This window comes from Corvus cornix, chromosome 2, assembly GCF_000738735.6.
Source record: "Corvus cornix cornix isolate S_Up_H32 chromosome 2, ASM73873v5, whole genome shotgun sequence".
NCBI lineage: Eukaryota > Metazoa > Chordata > Aves > Passeriformes > Corvidae > Corvus > Corvus cornix.
The window spans coordinates 62,971,587-62,984,796 of record NC_046333.1 but is presented as its reverse complement, the minus strand read 5'-3'; positions in this window follow the sequence as shown (position 1 = coordinate 62,984,796).

The window sequence follows — 13,210 nt, the reverse complement described above, 5'->3', positions numbered from 1 at the left end:
GTGGGAAGCCGGTGTCTCTGGTGTTCAGCCTCAGATTATATCCACGATGGGATGCTTGGATCCTCCCTCTGGGTGGAGCATCTCACAATGGGGTAATGAGTCATGAGGCAAAGTGTTGATTAGGCTCATTAACAGAAGATAGTCCGGAGGGAGTTATCTCTGAGTCAGGCGGCAGGACAATGATGGGCAATTAACAGAAAGATAGTCTGGGGGGAGGAGGCAAGGAAACACTGCCCCACCTGGTTTCAACAGCTGATGGGGATGGTAATAGAATACACTGCAACCCAGGACAGCAGGGCACAATCACAGCCTGGAAGGGTATCACAAAAGACTTGAGATGCAGACATGGCCAGGGCATGACTGCAAGAAGAAAAGTTCAGCATGTAGGACCCTGAAGTCTCCTGCACCCCTGCAAATTTGGGGACTGTCACTTGCCACAGGGATCCAAGAGCTAAAATCCTTTTCTCTCAATGAAAGCACAGCTGTCACTTTCAGGCTAGTGAGACCTTGGGGCTCCAGCAATGTATCACCACAACTATGAGATTTGAGAGATTAGTCCATTTATCCACAAATATATGTCCTCACTGTCCATTTATTGGAACTGTGCAGTGTCTTCAGTACTAGCCTAATAATTCATAATTATTTCCTTGCTCCTAGTAGTGTGATGCCCTCAGTTCAAACCTGAAGATCCAGGTGATAAAAGTTAATGTCCAGATGGATTATATATATTGAAAACACAATTTTGTATTGTTAGTTTCATATAATGTGTCTGATTTTTTGTGTCTGAGCTCCAAAATGCTGCAACAAAGATGTGGTTTTGCCACATAATCTTCTTATTTGTTTTTTAAATCTTTCATTCAGATTTATGCAGATGTTCAGTCTGCAGCTATGCAAAATTTCAGATGGTTGTAGACATAGAAAACAAGATCACAAGTGTGTACATAAGCAAAATCCCGCAGCAATGCTGACTTGAAAACCTGAGCTGACTGTCCCCACTTCATCTCTGCATAGCTGGCTGATTAGCATTTGGTTTTTTAACCTACCTCTTCAAAGTACAGCAAGTGTACAGCTTGGTTCTTCTGAAGCATTTATGAGTTTGTTCACAGCATCTGAAATGGAACTCCAGATATCATCACACCTACCTACCCCATCTGTCCTTGAGCTGGCATAAAAAGAAACTGCTGATACACACTTCCACCGTCAGAAAAACGTTCCTGGGTCTTACTGACAGACATTGCTCTGTTTCGACCACTGCTGTTATAAAAGCCCCTTGGAACAAAGACCTCCTTTTTATTTTTGTGTGGCATTTAGCATCGTAATGTCCCAGTCTGTGACTAGGGCTCTGAGATGCAATGGGAATAGAAATAATGTTGTAATACAGGCGCTTGGAAAATTCTGCTCAGCTGGCTTTCTCTTGCTAGAATTTGGCTTTGCTCTTGATGAGGTCATGTGAAAGGAGCATTTATTTATTTATTCATTATTTTTGCATATGTACAAAAGGGTTCTGGAAGTGCACCCTCAGCACCTTTTACACAGCTACAAATTATCTTTATAAAAATAACACTAAAGCAAAGTGCAGAGCAGCCACTCAAAAATAAATAGTTAAAAATACACTTGGCAAATGAAAAGCTGGAATCACATTTCTATATCAGTGAGATTCTTCCCCCATCACGGTCCTGTTCAGGGAAAAATGAGGGTCTTTATGCTGAACCCATAGAGCCAACAGATAGGAAGTCTTTCAGAGTTTGAGAACTCACTGAGTTCCAGAGCCTGAAGGACAGATGTAAACTCCATGGAAGGCCTTCAGATTTCAAGTGACTTTCTTGACACAGTAAAGATGGGTGTTATCAGTGTGTTGCAGATTCCCCTGATTTTCTGTGTTCCTATGAATCAATAAATTACATCTATTCTTCCATCTATTCATGTCTTCAATATTATATCAAAATAAGAAGAACAAGACTCGCAGTGGATATAAAATATTGAGATAATTTTCCCATCAACAGCTGTGGGAAAGTAAAGATACAACAAAAAATGCTGGGTCCTTACTAGGTTAGGGTCTCTCCTAAGACAGAAATGATGGCTATCAGCTTCTGTTGCATTTCAAAGTATTTCTTTGGATTAGAGTTATATAAAAAATCTAAATACTTCCTGGAACTAGTTGTGCTGAAAGTTTTAATGTGATGTTCTTTGTGAACAGCACTGTAGTCCAAAAAGTTATAATGATTTAGTTATTTGGGCTGACTAGTTTTGTCAGGCACTGCCAATTGAGTCATCTTCCTTAGGTGGAGTATTTAGGATATCTTTGTTTTAAATATAAATTCTTTTGTTTTAAATATAAAGTAACTTTTTACCTCGTTTTGTTTAAAAAATGCACATACATCATTTGCCATTCCTTCAAGAGAAAAGCATACAAAGCAAAAAATTTCAAGTTTCTTCAGACATTCACAGTAACCTTAACAAAGGTGAGATAACTCAAATGTATAATGAGTTTCTGTTTGTCCTACTGAATTGTAGGGGCTTTTCCTTGTTGATGGAAATATATGCACAAAAGTCACCAACTATAATTTAGGGGCTTTACATCTGCAATGAATGATAATACAGGAATGATAATAATATTGCCATTTCTCACAGCAGTGCCAAAAAGGGTATTCATTAATGTTTAGCAGGTAGAGTATATATCTACATAATACTCTCAATTAAAAGATGTAAAATTAAAATCTTCAGTGCGTATAAACTCATACAAAGCTCTTCCAAAAGCCAGAGTACCTTGCTTCATCAGATGGTCAAGTCATAACTGAAGTAATTTTTTTTTTTTAATCTATTTTTTCATTTTGGCACTCCAGCAGCATTTCACATCAATTAGGTACTCATTTCAGCAGCTGTACCTTACCTAAATGTTTTTCAGTGAACGCAAAGACTACTTTTGTCAGATTTTTACAAAATCAACCAGCTTGAACCTTACAGCAACAACATGGATATTCTGTAGGGTTTCTGCCAGTTCTGGAAAAGGTATTTTCTGCTGACAAGCAATTAGCTTTCTGCTATTATTAAAAATTATTCAATGGCATTTTTGCCATCTGTTACGGTGTGTACTCTTTTTTACTGCAATGAAATTTGACACTTAAGTGCAGGGGAAAAAAATTCTACACAAGCAGGACCTATCTCAAAAAGCCGGGCACCCAGAACTCTTTTCACATATTGCCAAAAATGCAACGTTTCACACACAATTATATCCCCAAATGATCTTACTGATGCAAAATCTTTTATTGGACTGCTTTCTTCTATCTGGAAATGCTACGAAATGTTATAACCTAGACTATTGGTCAGTAACAAAAGGAAACATGTTACTTCTCCCAGCCACAGTATTAACTCATCCTACCTTGAAGTTTGGGGCTGAAGTTGTGTTTTCCGAGTGATTTGCATTTTATTCAAAAAGGAATTGTGGTCTAGTGGAATCCTAAAGAAGTGGAGGCTAACTCTTCGTTGGCAATTTCCTTTCTCTTTCTAAATAGTTAAGCAGTTACCTATCACAATTTAAAGATGTTTTCTTCCAAGTCTTTTGGCCTCACAATATTTATTTTTGGAAAGCTCTAGGTGATGTTGACATTTTAATGTTTTTCCAAATATATGGGCATTTATTTTATGTAATTTCTATGGTTATAAAGGAAATTGTACCTCAGTCCTCTTGTGAGTCACTCCAAGTGCACCCCAGCGGAGATCACTCTTTATGCCAGCTGTAGAGGGGAACATTCCCTATTTTCAGATGAGTCTACAGTGCTTTGTAGAGCAACCCGTCTCAGCCCAGACACACAGTCAGTTTCTGGCATTTATGTCACCTCCCCAGGGAGTCTATGACCAGGTCTCATATTTAAGTGATGATTAGAAGAAACAAAGCATTAGATAACATCTAGGGTGTTTTAAGTAACTTACGCTTACATCTGTCTGGCCTATGCACCATTCCTTGGATGGACTGTCTTCTCTGAGCCCTCACTAAGTCTGTGTGACTTCTACACAGGCAAATGACATTTCAGAAAGTACATCATGGACCTCATCCATGTTTCTCAGAGTTTGTGGAGTCATTGGTCATTCCTAAACAAATAATGCTTTCAGACTCAGAAGGAGCTTGACTCCATGTCCTCAAGGCCACTGGGTTGGCCATCTCTTTATGGGTCTTCAGTGTCAGTTAATAGGCATCTGCCTAGCAGCTAAAGTTCTCTGAATTTAAACATTGCAGTTGTCCAGGAAATATTTCCATAACCAGCTCAGTCTATCTACAGTTCCTATGGAATATTACACAAAAGAGAAACTCTTCATCTCTGGACTGCAGAGTTTGCATTTTTCCATGGAGGCAAAAAGAATCATTTGGATCCAACAAGAGGGTACATTTAACAGTATCCTGCAATATATTAATAATTATCAACCACAGAGCCTTGGGTCCAGAGCCAGCCTGTAGTCTAGATGTACTAAAGACGTCTGCAAATACTGGAGGCTGCTAGGAGGCAGGTCAAAGTTAACATAAGGGAAGCAATTTCCTAAACTGTGACTACAGTCAAAGGTATTGCTTGTTGCCAAGGGGTAAAAAAACCCACTCAGGAGTTACAGGAAAGGAAACAAAGCTGTTTATTCCCCTTTGTCTATGTTTTGGTAAACAAGATTGTGAGTTTTTCTTCTGATTCGTGCTGGCAAATTTCCCTCCCTCTATCCACAGCTTTAAAACTCTTCGAGCACTGATCAGTGTTGCCAAAGAACAACAGTGTTACCTACAGTGTCAGTCATCTCTATAACTCAGACCTTGATGGCAGACATTTAGGGCTTTTGCATCCTTGTCTTGAGGTGTATACATAATTTTTAGTTTTAAGCATACGATAAGAAACTAAGAAGGTTTAACACTAACAGCATTAAACCAATAACATGAGATTAAATTCAGCCAAACAAACTCCATAGCTCTAATGGAAGATAATTCTAGAAGGGAGATGTCTGGAAAGAAAGCAGCAGTGAAAGAAACAAACTAATGGTGTTGAAAGCCTGTTTTGAAAGCAAACACCCAGTTTGAGCCATTTCACACAGAGCATGCCACAGGTTTGCCCTACTGACTAAAACTGAGTTTCTAGCTGACATGAAAATGTGAAAAAGTCTGCAGGAACCTTTAAAAAAACCTAGAGGCCTGATGAAAATGATATATGTAGGTGCAAACACTAACAAAAAGTGTCTGCGTGAATAACTGATTAATACTGATTCCAGTTCTCATACCTTAAAGGAAAAAAAAAGAGGAAATGTTTAGTTGTAACTGGCAGCTTTGCCCCAGCAAAATCCTCCAAAATAAAGAAACAGAAAGCTGCAGAATAATGCAGCTGAAATTGCATCTCTTGCCTTTATAATTTCTGCATATTTTCCACACAGAAATGTGCATTTTCTATTTATGTGTACACTGTACCTGCATAATGCCCAGTTGCATGGCTGGGTGCTTACAAAAGTGCTGCTAACTTCAGCAGCCCTGACCCTCAGAATAAAGCTCTTGCCACATTGCCTCAGAGATAATCCTGTGCAATTAATACCGACTGCATGTGCCAGATCTGATTCTGATGTGCTGTACCAAAATGGTGACAGAAAGCCACAAATAGGAGCAAATACCAAGAGCTGAAGCTAACATTCTCTATTTCAGATGAGAATAGGAGCTTACAGCATTTTTAACATGGCTGAACAGAAATAGGGTGGCATTGTATCCAACCACATCAGTATGCTTCTGCTCCAGCAGATCCCATTTTCCTTTACACTTACTTTCATGTCACATTTTTCTATTTCACGTATTTCTATACTATACTTTTTAACAATATTGGCTAATGTATTAAGAAGTTTCTGTTACTAGTTTCACAACACTTTTGCTAAAAACATAGGAATAGGTCTTACTATGTTTGTATTATTATCATCAGAACATGCCATATAACTTTATCTCTCTAACCAACAAATATGACATTAAACCTTGTTGGAAGAAACAATAACTGGAAAAAATAATAACTGCTGCGCTTGAACCTATATCTTGACTTGTTTGTGTGAAAAACATGTTTTAGACCTGAATATTCTGTGCTTACATTGCAGAATCGGCTTAAGGGGAGGCTATAGGTTTGGTTACAGTTAAGACAGACCCACTATTGCTCTTCTGAGCCGTAGTGAGAAATAGCAACGTTAACCCTGGTGGGGCAGGAAAATGGGAGCAGCAAGAGTGACTTTTTGCCAGCCATCTTAAGAATCCAACTAGATTTGGAACAGATAACAGATGGAAGAATCTAGTTCAGCATTTCTTCTCAGTTGGATCCAGCAGTCAAGCCAATTTATCACAGGATTGGATGGAAGTGTTGTCTAGGTAAAGGGTTTGGGTGTTTAACTGGTAAAACATGTTGTTTTCTCAAAGATGTTACAGACTTCCTTCTCTCTTGCAGGGTTTTTGGGGTTTAGGTTATTTTTTCCTTGAAAGAAAAAATGATACAGCATATTGTGTCCCCTGTATAAATCAGTATATTTCATTGATACCACAGGAATGAAGACTTGGAAATTTGTTTTCCACCACCTTGGGGTCTGTCTTGCATTTTTATCTGCTTAAAGTAAAACAGTTGTCTCTTGAAGCAGAATCCTTGTATTTGATACCATCAGAGAGTGTAGTATCCAAAAGGTCAGTTGTTTCTCATCCAGCTGTAACAGTAGAGATGGCTGACAAAATGGAAACATTTCTCTGCTGAGGGTTGACACCTATTTATTAGAGGTGGAAACCAATGCAAGGCAGAGGAGAACCCAGCTTTCAGTCTCTTTGGTAGAAAGTACATGAAGTTTGACCGTGAGTAATCCAGGGGCCATGAAGAACCCTGAGCCTCCCTGTGCTTCTTAGATGACTCCAGGGACCATGGGCTCCTTCTACATCCCACCTGTCAGAGCCACAAAGTCATCTCTGAACTTCCTATATCTCATGTCCATGTTCCCAGTGAAGAAAGGCTTGGTCAAGAAACAGGCTTTCTCTGCTCTGTTTCTGCAATGGCTTCAGCATCTATTGCAACACAGGTTAGTCTAGCCCAAAGAGACGGATGAGAGGATGTCACAAAGGGTCTGCCAACTGGTGCAGGACTTGTGTCTTCATTAGTTTTGCACCTGTTTTTATGGTTCTGTTTTGAATTTTTTTTCTGTGCATAAAGCTGCCTCAGACATGCCCATTATCACAAAGGAATATTCTGCATAATTAATTCTCAGCATTGGTCCCACTTGATAATTAATTTATTCATTCTCTTGCTGTATAACTGTTTCTCTACTTAACTGACTGACTTTGGTAATAGTTCTCTGCATAATTGATTCATATTGCTGTTGATTCTCCCCATTTTTATTTAATATCAGAAATGATCCGCTGTATAACTGCTTCATTGCTTAACTCATTATCTACACAATTGCTTGGTATCATAATTGATTCACTGCTTAACTGTCTCACAGGATAATGAACAGCTAGTAATCGCCGTCCACTTTTCACCTCCATTTCCCTTCCCTACATCTGCCTCTTCCTTTCTTTACATGACAACCCAAATCTTGCCTGACATCCATTTTACCCCCTCAGCCCAGTACAAAATGTCACTGCAACCACCATCCCCTGGCCCATACTCAGATTCCTCCAGCCCCCTTTAGTGTCTTTCCCCATTGCCCTCCCAGCTACATCACACAGAGTCAGCACAGCTTCAGCTCTGGGTCTGTTGTACATTCACAACATATTCTCAGCCTGTTTTTGAAACCTTTACGCTCTATCTCTTCTGTCCTCCTTTCACTACTTTAAGTTCATGTCCGTTCCCTCTATGGACATTTTTACCTACTACTAACTCTTGTAATCTTTCTTTTGCACATTTACACCTGGAAGACACCTCTGGACTACTCCACAAAACTTCTGTTCTGCCTCCTCCTTAAAATCTTCCCTCAAACCCACACTTTCTGCACTGCAAACAATGCCTGCTACACCAGAGACCACTACAGTATTACTGTCCTCATATGACAGTGGTAAAACTTTAAAACTGCTGGCAACACACCCGGATTGCTCATGCATCCTTGCACACACCACCACACTGCTCCTGATCCTAAGTCGCTTCGCAGCATATCATGTCCTTCTTAAAGAGCACACATAGGCTGCTGACTTTGTCTTGTATGTTTGCACTGCCCTGAGATACCTGGGAAAAACTGTAAATAATAGATGCATTTCCAGAAAGTTAAAAAACCAATGCACCATAATCCTCAGGAAGGAAAGGTTCCACCAATAGAGATGAACCCCACATTCCAATCTACTCCTCCCCTTTTCACTTGCCTGGAATTTTTTTTTTTTTCTCCGAATCTTCTGTCAGTATGAACCAGATCCCTGAGGAGCTATTAAAATGCAGCACAGAAAGTCCTGCCTGGCAATCCCCCTGCAGGACTCCTTTATGGAAGAAGTAAGACCAGGGCTGTGGAGACATGAAATTCTTATTTCCAACTTTTATGATTCCCTGCATGTAAAGATAAAAAATAAGTCCTACTGTCTTCCTGCATACAGCAGTCAGAAGCAGCTGCTGCTGCCCCTCCATGTCATGACAACAATTCCTCCTGCCTTTATTCAGTCAAAGGTGGTGAATACATAAATATTTTGTATACAAGGTAATTCTTGGGTTAGCAGGAAGGGATATTGGTCCAAATTGTCCTCCATTGTAAAGGCACTCAGTCTTGACAGCTTTAAACACAGATGGTATTTATCTGTTCATTCTACAGGAAAAAACACATCCAATGAGAACATAGCAGGATTTAATATTCTAATATAAATACCATTTCTTACTGCTGTCAACCGTAGCACTTTAATAAATATTATACCTCCTTCCTTCAAGGAATCACAGCAGGGTTATTTCTGGCAATTGAACTAGCTTCCAGGGAGATGCACTCTACTGGTGGTTTCTGCAAGGAGTTCGGTGCACGACCCCATTTTAAGATCTCTGGAATGGCTGTTCAGCGACTCAGAGGATCAAGTCAATTGGTTAAAACCCTGTCTGTGTCCCAAGGCTGAATTGGAGCGGCACTGACAAGCAGCATCAGCAGCAGTTACTGCTGCCACCTATGGGTAGGATCATTTTGGCTTTATTCCTCAGCGATCCTTTCTTCCTTCCAAGCCATGAATACCTGTTCGCGTGCGTAAACAAATAGAATGGAAGGAATCACATACTCATCACTGATTTGTCCCCTAAAAAGAAGACAAAATAACAGCGGAAGGACTTCGCCTATGCATCCCCCTGAAAAGAATCGGAGAATATTTTGAGTACTTAAAACTATTATCTGCTGTAGATAAGGAAAACAATTATATCTTTTCGTTTTCTGCCTTCAGTGTTTAGGGTGCTGCCTTCACTTTAAAACCACTGGGGCACGCTCATCCCTGACATAACAGCACTGAAATTACTCGAAATGCACCTTATCATTTGCATATTTATTCGAAAGCTGTTATAGCCCTTTTCTTCCATTCCACGTGGGAAAGCATTCATGCTCTGGTGACTCTCATTCTTTTCCATCCTGGGAGGTTTTTAGCTTTTCCCACTTAGAATTAAGAACAGTTTAGAGCATTCATCACCCCTGACAGCTGTTAATCCCCCTGAACTCTATACAATTACTGGGTTAAAATATTTGAAGTACCAGTACTAGTCAATGCTATTTTGGATTGTACTTGTGGTACTTTTAGCTCATTAGTCTTTCTCTGACAGTGGCTAGTCCCAGATGCTTGAGGTGGAAAGCAAAGAACCTCAATAGCAGAGAATTAATGCAAGGGCACAGGAACCAGGCTCTTGGTATTATAGGGAACTGCATTGTAAAAACCCTTTCACAAGTGAACCACGCTCATCTGAGAACTGATTTCGGTTTTTGATCCCTCCTGACTCCTGTGGAGAAGCTTTTCACAAGCTGTACTGTTGAGCAAAAACCTTTTAATTTCCAATCTACATTTATTTACAGCCACTTTACAACAAATGTTCTTCTACCAGTAATGTTCTTTCACATAAACAGTAGTTCTTTTTTCTTTTCTTTTCTTTTTTCTATTTTTACTCTTCCATTTTGCTTACAGACGGAAACAAGAACCCCTCTCAAGTTTTGTTTTGCTTAGTTAAACAAGCCAGTTTCTTTTTAATCACCTGTGATTGAAAGGATGCTTCGCTCCCCTTTATTATCCTGTTTACACAAGGGTCTCAGTTTGAATATGGATTCATCTTTACTGTACTGAAGTGACCAGAATGGTATTTCATACTTGAAATTACATTATACTCAAGGGTCAATGAAACTTGCCAGGTGAACCACTGAAAATACCCTACTTGATACACCTTGGGGTTACATTTGCTTTCCTTGCAGCCATAGCACATTAGTGGGTCAACTAATATGTCCCAGAGCTCACTTTACCCTCCTTCAGTTTTCACTTAAAAGTACAGAAGATGTTGTAATTAGTCCTTATTTTGCACTTTGCATTACTTTGCCATTTCTGTTACCCTAGTTTTTAAGGTCATTCACCACTTCTTCTTTCTCTGCAGATCTCACTTTTACAACCAAGGGGGTTGTAACTTCATAGATCAGTGAATGCTGTGTGCCTGCAGGGATGAAGTTTTCAGGACACGAAGCATTTGCTTCATTTATAGTCTCTAAGCAGGGTCTATCAACTTTCAAGGGGTAATGGATAGATTAAAGCCAAGCATTAAGCAACTTAGAATCATGAAATAGCAGAAAGTTTTTGTCCTGTCCTCTCCTGGCTTGCAACTGCACTGTTGATGCCTTTTCATGCAGAAACTAGTCCCCAGTGCCCAGTTACTGAAGCTACTGTACCCTACTGAAGATGCCTCCAGAACTCAGTGAATCTAACTGCTGGTTAGTACACAACAATCTTCAACATGGAGAAAACGATCAAAAATGGGATATGGAAGATCATAGAATCATGGAATGGCTTAGGTTGGAATGTCTTGGGGTGACCTTATGATGTGTATCCCATATCGCTGCCCTATGCCCAGAAATTAATTTCTGTGCCTTTCTATGCCTCTAAACTGAGCCTGAGAGGGGGAAGGAAAAAACTGAGCAAAACTTTTTCAAAGCAGTTTGCAGCTTGTTCAAGGTCACACAGATAGCAATTTGTTTCCCAGCTGCGGCAGGGGAGGGAGGAAGCACCCGGCTTGCTGCTCCTGGGACAGTTTTTTTTGGCCAGTGGTTCAGCTGCTTTGTTCTCTGGAGAGAGACTGAGAGCTGAATTTTTCCTTCTCTGGAATTTCGGATTTCCCCCCTTTTCTACTGGACTGCTTGATTGCTTTAACATCAGAGCACATCGGGAGGACTTTCCACCAGGCACAGAGGGCCTGGCCCTGGGCCAAGCCCCAGCTCTGAGAAGACCAAAGGGAGGACTCTAACATTTTCCCAGGTTTTTCCTCCACAGCAAGAGATTTTATTATTTAGCATTATTTTCCTTTTCGTGTGTGTCTGTTAAATAAATAGTTTTATCTCATTCACTTTCCTTCGAGGAAAATTTATTTTTCCCGAACCTGGTGGGCGAGGGATGGTTGTGCCTTCTCTCAGAGGATATATTTCTAAATTTGGCCAAACTAGAACAGGACCTTAAAGAGCATCTAGTTTCAGCTCCCCTGCCATGGGCAGGGACACCTTCCATTAGACCAGGTTGCCCAAAGCTCCATCCAACATGGCCTTGAGTACTTCCAGGGATGGGGCATCCACAGCCTCTCTAAACAACCTGTCCCAGTGCTTCACTACCCTCTCAGTAAAGAATTTCTTACTAATATCTAATCTAAACCAACTGTCTTTCAAGTTTAAAGCCAGTCCCCCCTGTCCTGCCACTACACGCCCTTGTAATTAGAGTCTCCCCATCTTTCTTGTAGGCCCCCTTTAGGTACTGGAAGCTATTACAAGCTCTCCCTGGAGCCCTCTCTTCTTCAGGGTGAACAGTCCCAATTCTTTCAGCCTGTTCTCCTGTAGAAGAGGTTCTCCAGCCCTTTGATTATGTTCGTGACTCTACTCTGGACTCACTCCAGCAGGTGCATGTCCTTCATCTGTTGGGGACCGCTTAGCTGGACACACCACTCCAGGTGGGGTTCCACAAGACCTGACCAGAGGGAGAGAATCACCTCCCTCAACCTGGCAACATGACACTGGAAAGGGAAAAAAAATGAAAATGTTGATCTCTGACACAAAGATAGAAAGTCTTTTGCCCTAGGAGATGTCTGTAGCTCGTGGTAGTGACTTTGTTTTCATTAGAGAAGATGAAAAGGGCCACTGTGTGATAGCCAGCATGTGTGGGTGCATTTGACCCTGAATGGGCTGGCTCGGGTTGCAGTCGGAGCCTCCATCTGTACAGCACTTCTTACACACATTATCTGCCTCATGTCCAGGCACAAAAAACCAACTGCAAAATGCAAACTGGCAGATGATATAAAAGAAGATACTTCAGTAGTCAAAGTTTTTGCCTTTCAATTGCCATAGCAAGTGCAGGGCTTTGAAAGGGATCATTGAAGAAAGTATCAAAGAAAATACACTGCACCCGTTTCTGAATCATCCATAGAATGAAAAGACAACTGCCTGCAGACTCACAAATCTCAGCAATTAGTGCCGTGCTACTGCCAGGCAGTGTGCATGGAACAACCAAGCAGATGCAGTGAACATTAGGCATATTTCTACTTTTACTTACAATGAAAACAAACACGGCTGTGCGAGTCAGCCCACTGATGTCCCTGACCATCAACAGTGCCAGTAGTTTGAGAAATGGCTGTTCATGCAGTCTGCAAGTATAATAATATCTCTCTGGTACACTGAAGTAATATTTATAATTTATTCTGTAAAAGCATCAATGGCTTCCACTGTTCTGCTTTATCACCACAGCAGCTGGAGGCAGGTGCTGCTAAAGACTTGCTGGCCTTGTGCACATGCAGTCTCAGCTGCAGTGACACTGCCATGTGCCACGGTGGGTCACCTACCTTTGCGTTTATATAGATACACCTAAATGATGCCATCTTCATACTGATTTGCTGTAATTCTTGAGTCTAGCAGGAAGAAGAAAACATGCTGCATGCTTTTTTCTGTGAGCTTGTATCTAACAGAAAAAGTATCAACTTGCTCTGAAATAAGTGCTGCCTGGAGAAAATGGCAGCGGGATGTACCGACCTCTTCTCCTATTAATTTCCTACAAATATTGTGTCTTAAC